The sequence below is a fragment of the Vipera berus genome, assembly GCF_964194415.1.
Source record: "Vipera berus genome assembly, chromosome: 5".
Lineage (NCBI taxonomy): Eukaryota > Metazoa > Chordata > Lepidosauria > Squamata > Viperidae > Vipera > Vipera berus.
This window is the reverse complement of record NC_138207.1, coordinates 42,379,904-42,385,903: the sequence shown is the minus strand read 5'-3', so window position 1 is coordinate 42,385,903 and position 6,000 is coordinate 42,379,904. Positions and strand designations below refer to the sequence as shown.

The 6,000-nt window shown below is 39.6% G+C and overlaps 1 protein-coding gene across 3 annotated transcripts in view; it reads left to right on the top strand.

Annotated features, from left to right (window-relative positions):
* The first annotated feature begins 4,869 nt into the window (after positions 1-4,869).
* The window catches only part of VPS8 (VPS8 subunit of CORVET complex), a 94,883-nt gene continuing 93,752 nt past the window's right edge, over positions 4,870-6,000 (top strand). For all 3 annotated transcript variants that reach the window (XM_081328388.1, XM_081328389.1, XM_081328387.1), the window contains exon 1: positions 4,870-4,945. The gene's annotated coding sequence lies outside the window, so the exon portion shown is untranslated. The remainder of the gene's footprint in view (positions 4,946-6,000) is intronic.

Here is a 6,000-nt window from a genome sequence, read left to right as displayed (position 1 = left end):
CGTGAATCCAGGAGAACACCCAAGTTGCGAGCCCTATCAACGGGGGGTAACACCTCACCCCCCATAGTTAACGATGGACAAAACTGGTTCTCCCAAGATGCCGGTATGCACAGCCACTCAGTCTTGATTCTGCTAAATGTGACTTTTTTCCTCATTGGATATCTGTACATATTAAGAATGCAACTCTTTCAATGTTTATAATAACACATTTTAAATGGTAAAAACAAATCAGAAGTCTTCTATTGACAATAACAATGTATGTGTGTTGACATGAACTGCGTTTGTAAAATAAAGTCACCCATTTCTGTTTGAATTCAGGGGGGAGAATTAGTAGCTGTTGTAAGAGGAGCAAATGCACCATTGTTACAGAAAACCATTCTGGAGCAGCTGCAAGCAGAAAAGAGAGTCTTGGATCATGGAGCAGAGAGACTGGTGGTAATTACAAGTCTTGTCATTTCATTACCATTAGAATGATAGTGACCCTTGAGAGGAATGGAGATTCTTGAAAAAGTATCCTTCTTGTCTAGAAGAATAGTGGTATTTTTAACAGTGGCTGATATTGGAGCTATAGTTCCTAGGAATCATGGGATAGGAACTCTTGAATTCTGGTAGTAGTTCAGAATGTTGGATTGAACTCTGTCTCAGAGCTTACATTTAAATTTAATTAAATTTAAATTAATTGATTACATTTAGTATGATTGGGGGTGGTGCTATTGATACAATTCTCTAAGTCACTACTGCTATTCAAGGTTACGTTTGTGGCCCTATCTAGCGAGGTAATTACTTATGCTTGTCAATAAACCCAGCACATTTTACAGTAAATATATGAAATACTTGCATTCTGTAGGAGAAAAAAGTCACCAATTAAAAATAGCTGCAATTGATTGCTGAAAAAACAATGTTTGCTTTCTAATATAGTCTATAATTTGCAATATCTTACATAATGAGGCTAGATCCATGACGAAGCCCTCCCTAAACAAGAAGAAAGTACCACTGTTGGAGAAGGGCTGGAAGAAGACAGTGAGAGTGAAGAAGCAGGTATATTGTTCTAATTTATACAGAGAGACATAACCACTGTCATTAAAGTTCTACCTAGTGGGGAATTCTTTCAGATAGTTCAGGTTCTATCGATGTTCTTGTTACTTAAGCTTTTCCCCACCCAGTATCCTCCAGATGTATGTTACATGCTGGCTGGAAATCATGAGTGCTGCAGTCTAAGATGCTTTGAAAATATTGAAAAAGTCATTTTTACACAACAGTATTATTTCTCTCAGGGATCATACATGCAAAAAAATTAATTTTGTATTGTCAGATAAGCAGTTATCTCATTTGAACTTTGAATGTTTTGTACCAATTTTTCATTCAGTTTGTTTCTGATTGAAAAGCTAAAAATTATTTTCATAGCAAGGAAATATCTTGTACATGATACCTTATTGTCTATATTGTGCAACTCTCTTACAGACAACCTGGATCAGTGATTTTCAGCAGAAGAGAACTGATGTTGTTTTGCAGATCTAATAGATATCCAGTAATGAATCAAATTTGGTTTGAAGAACAGAATTGTTATAATTAATCTCATATCATCTTGGTTTTATCAGTGGAACTAAATTTCTAACTAATTTTCTAGAATTATTTTCATAGGGTCTGAAATATTGGTCAAAATATAAATTCACAATATTTAATTATCATAATAGTTCTGAGGTCCTTGGTATTCTCTGAACTTGGTTGTTTGCTTGTAGACATTTCATTAACCAACTAAGTAACATCATCAGCACTACTAAGTATGGAGTTTGCTCCCTGTTTATATACAATAGCTTGCCCTGCCAATGTTGGTAGTGGATACCTTGGTGGTTTCTTGATTAGGGTATTGTTTTTCAACCAGTACTTGCATTCTGAAAGTGAGGTGACAGTTCTGACAGTTGGTCAACTGAGCCTGTCAAAGTCCTGTCCCACTATCTGAAGTATGTTGGCCTAGATGGGGGCAAAAACATTTTCAACTCAATCCTACCAAATGAGTGGCTGCAGGTACTGAAGCCACCTAGTTCCAGGATATTCCATCTTTGATCATTCAAAGGTGATGCACCGCCTGGGGCTTTCCATGAACTTACAACTCCTATTCAGTGAGAAGTTGGGCAGTGAGAGAAGGAAGGCCTTTGCACAGCTTCATCTTGTGTGCCAGTTGTACTTTTTCTGGATCAGGAGGCATTCCTTGGTTTGTTCATGCGACACCTCAGCTCTGCAAACTGATTGCCAGTTTACTTTCACTGCAATTCAAGATGCTAGTTACGACATAAAGCCTTACATGGAATGGGGCCTGGTTACCTCTGTCTATTTTCCTTAGTATCTATTTGGCCAAATTGGCCTGACAGGGTCAACATTCTTCAGGTTTCTTTGAAGAAACAATGCAATATATCCAGGAAATGTACCTTCTGTCTCAGTTTCTGTGCCTTCCACCCTGTTGGCATTCCAGAAGACCATACACTTTGTTGTTTTCCTAGGCTTTGGAGTAGAGTAATTAGAGTCTGCTCCACTGGATGTTAGATACTGGTAGAAAGTTTTGGAGTGTCTGTCAGATTTGCCATCTTGTTCTTCTTTTTTAAAAATGTAACAGTTTGGTTTTGTTGTACAGGTAGTCCTCGAATTACAACCACAGTTCAGCTCAAAATTTCTGTTGCTAAGCTAGGCAGTTGTCAAGTGAGTTTTGCCCCATTTTACAACCTTTTTGCCACACTTATTAAGAGAACCACTGCAGTTGTTAAATGAATTATACAGTCATTAAGCGAATCTGGCTTCTCCCATTGACTTTGTTTGTCAGAAGCTGGCCAGGAAGGTTACAAATGGTGATCCCATGACCATGACAGTTGGTCAACTGATCCTGTCACTAGTTGTCAAGCACCCAAATTTTGATCACATGATCAGGGAGATGCTGCAATGGTCGTAAGTGTGAACACCTGTCATAAGTCACTTTTTTCAGTGCCATTGTGACTTTAATTATTTATTTATTATTTATTTTATTAATTTAATTTATATACCGCCCTTCTCTCAAGAGACTCAGGGCGGTTAACAGGGCAATACATAAAAACAGGTACAAAAAAATTAAAATTATTAAAACATGATTAAACAGTGCCCATAATAATACAAATTTAAAATTAAAATCATAGTAACAATCCCACCCCATCCCATCAGGCCAGGCCCGCTTCGTTAAAGAGATGGGTTTTAAGGTCGCGCCGGAAGGAGCGGAGATCGGGCGCCATCCGGAGCTCTACCGGAAGATGGTTCCATAAATCCGGTGCACCCACAGAGAACGCTCTCCCCCTGGGGGTCACCAGTCGGCATTCTTTGACTGGCGGCACCCTGAGGAGGCCCTCTCTGTGGGAGCGTACTGGGCAGAGGGAAGATGACGCCGGCTGCAGGTGCTCCCCAAGGTATTCTGGACCCATGCCATGGAGGGCTTTGTAGGTCATTACCAATGATCACTAAACAAATGGTTGTAAGTCGACAACTACCTGTATGTGATTTTATATTTTATAGATATATATTTGCCTCATGTCACTTGGAGTTGGGTGGCACCAAAATAAATAAGTAAATATGTATATGTTTTAAAGTTATATTTTTCTCTCATACTTTATTTGTAAACAATAAACAAGTGCAAATGATTTATATATGCTTTTCTTTTCCACATTTTTCATTTATTCTTATGCTATATTACATCAAAAACCAGAGAGAACACAAATGATCATTTTATTAATTCCAAAGGTAGCAGATTACAGTGAGTTACTGGTCTCCTACATCCAGAATGTCCAGCATAAAAGCTACAAAGTTACATTGCTCTTATACAGAACTTTGATCAAATATAGTTTCAGTATGCCTATATACCCGTAGAAGATCCTAACTATGAATATGGGGTATGCAAGAAGAAACATAAAGAGAATGTAGTGGACTTGATGTATTTAAGCAGTACATGTGTGAGAAAACGAGACGAGATTAAAAATGATCAAGAATTATTGGGTGCTGAATGAATGTGGATTAATTCCCAAAGCGAATGACCAATATAAAAGAAAAACATTAAGATCCGTTGGTGAAGATCTGAACCACAAAATAAACATGTGAAACAGGAATAAATAGGTTGAGATCCTCAAATGACAGCAGTATAAAAAATAGTAGTATATAGATACCATTTTGTAGTCCTAACAAGGATTTCTAAAGCAGTATACATACTGAAAAAAGAATTGAATACAAGGAAAATGAAGAATACGGATTTAAAACTGTTCATTGCTTACTGAATTTGTTATAAACATTTGCATAAAAATGATTTATGTTGATGTAGATGTATATAAAATTAAAATGACCAATATATTAATTATGGCATTGTTTGAATCCATTCCCATTCTGAGAAATAAGTGAAATTGAAATCCATTGAAAGCATTGGGATATATTTTGAGGCAATTTTAAGTACAGGATGACATCCTGAAATGGTTTTACGTTATCACTAAGAGAGACAGAATAGGCCCAAGATGTGCCCCCTTTATTGCATACATTTGTAGGCACCATATTACTGCATTGCAAAAACTGTTTCAAATGCCTTATGCAGGATGCGGACCGGATGTGTTACGCGCAGGCCACGCCCGCCCCGGCTCCGCAAAGGCAAAAAAAAAAACCCGTCGCGATACGTCACGTGACGCGATCCAGTTTGACACCCGTGCCTTATAGCTGTTTTGGATTGACAACGGTAAATTTCACGCAAGCACTTGCATCTTTCATTGATGCCAGAAGAGGGTGCTATATAAACTAGGCTCTTTTGATATGAGTCAGGGCGAGCGCTTTAAGAACGCGCCGGGGGAAACAGCTTCTTCGACTTCGGGCGGAAGTGAAGCCTGGAAAGGGGCTGGGGGTGTGGCAGCCACAACAACCGAGTGTCAAAAGGGGTTCCTGGGAAAGTGGTTTGGTGAGTCGGCTTTCTTCTCTGCTCGCTGGGGGGCAGGGGACCGGATGGCTTGCTGCCGTGGCAGGGCGCTGTGGCTGGAGGGAACCGCGAGTTTTTCTCCCGAGAACTCGAGAGCAGTAGCTGTCCGTCGGTAGCCAGGGCACCCAGGAAGCCGAGCCTTTCGTGTAAAGCAGCGGACCTTCCTTTAAAGCGGCTGGAAGTGCCACGTTCTGTATCGCTCTTCGTTATGTATTGCATTTATTATTTCCTTGCAGTCTTTTCATCCTTCCTGGTCTTGCATGGCTGAAGCTGGTTTTCGCGTTATTGATGCTTTAATAGTGGATTCCTGCATTCGGCGGGTGATTGGATTGAATGGCCTTATACTCTGTAATAAAATGATTCTGTAAAATCAGATGTTTTTAAAACATGGTACAGGAGTATCTATTCGTGTGTGTGTGTGTGTGTGTGTGTGTGTGTGTGTTTGTTTAAATCTAAGTAGTGTTGAAGGAAAAGTCATCATGGTTCAGTCCAAGCTGAGAATAAACAACATGGCCACTGCTTTAGAAAGAAGGTTGCAGTTTATTGAAAACAGCCAGATAGAAAGATGGCTCTGGAAGAAAAGAGAGAAAGCACATGTAGGGAGTGGGTTTTTATACCTTCTTGAGCCTTTTGTTTGGAGTTCCTGTCTCATACTGTCCAATATTCTGTGCCAATTCTTTTTAAATGTTGGATGTCACTTTGAGCTTCCAGTCAGGTTTTGAAGCACACACTACTCAAAATTCTTCACAGCCATGGTCTTCATCAGTACATAACCACTGGCTGCCCATTTTCAAGGGTTGTTTCCTGCCTTAGCTCTTAGTTCAGTGCATCAGGTTTGCAATGTCTGATTGAGGTTAGCCAGTATGCAAGCCAGGCTATTACATTTTCTTAAATTGCACATAGTGAGCCCTAGGACTCCCAATCTGAGTCCACTAGTGCAAGATATTCAGGACTTAGATTTAGAGATCTATTTTCTGCTACTTCCCTTGTCAGGGCATATGAATTGCAAATTGCCGGAGGGGGCCTGGTTCCTTCCC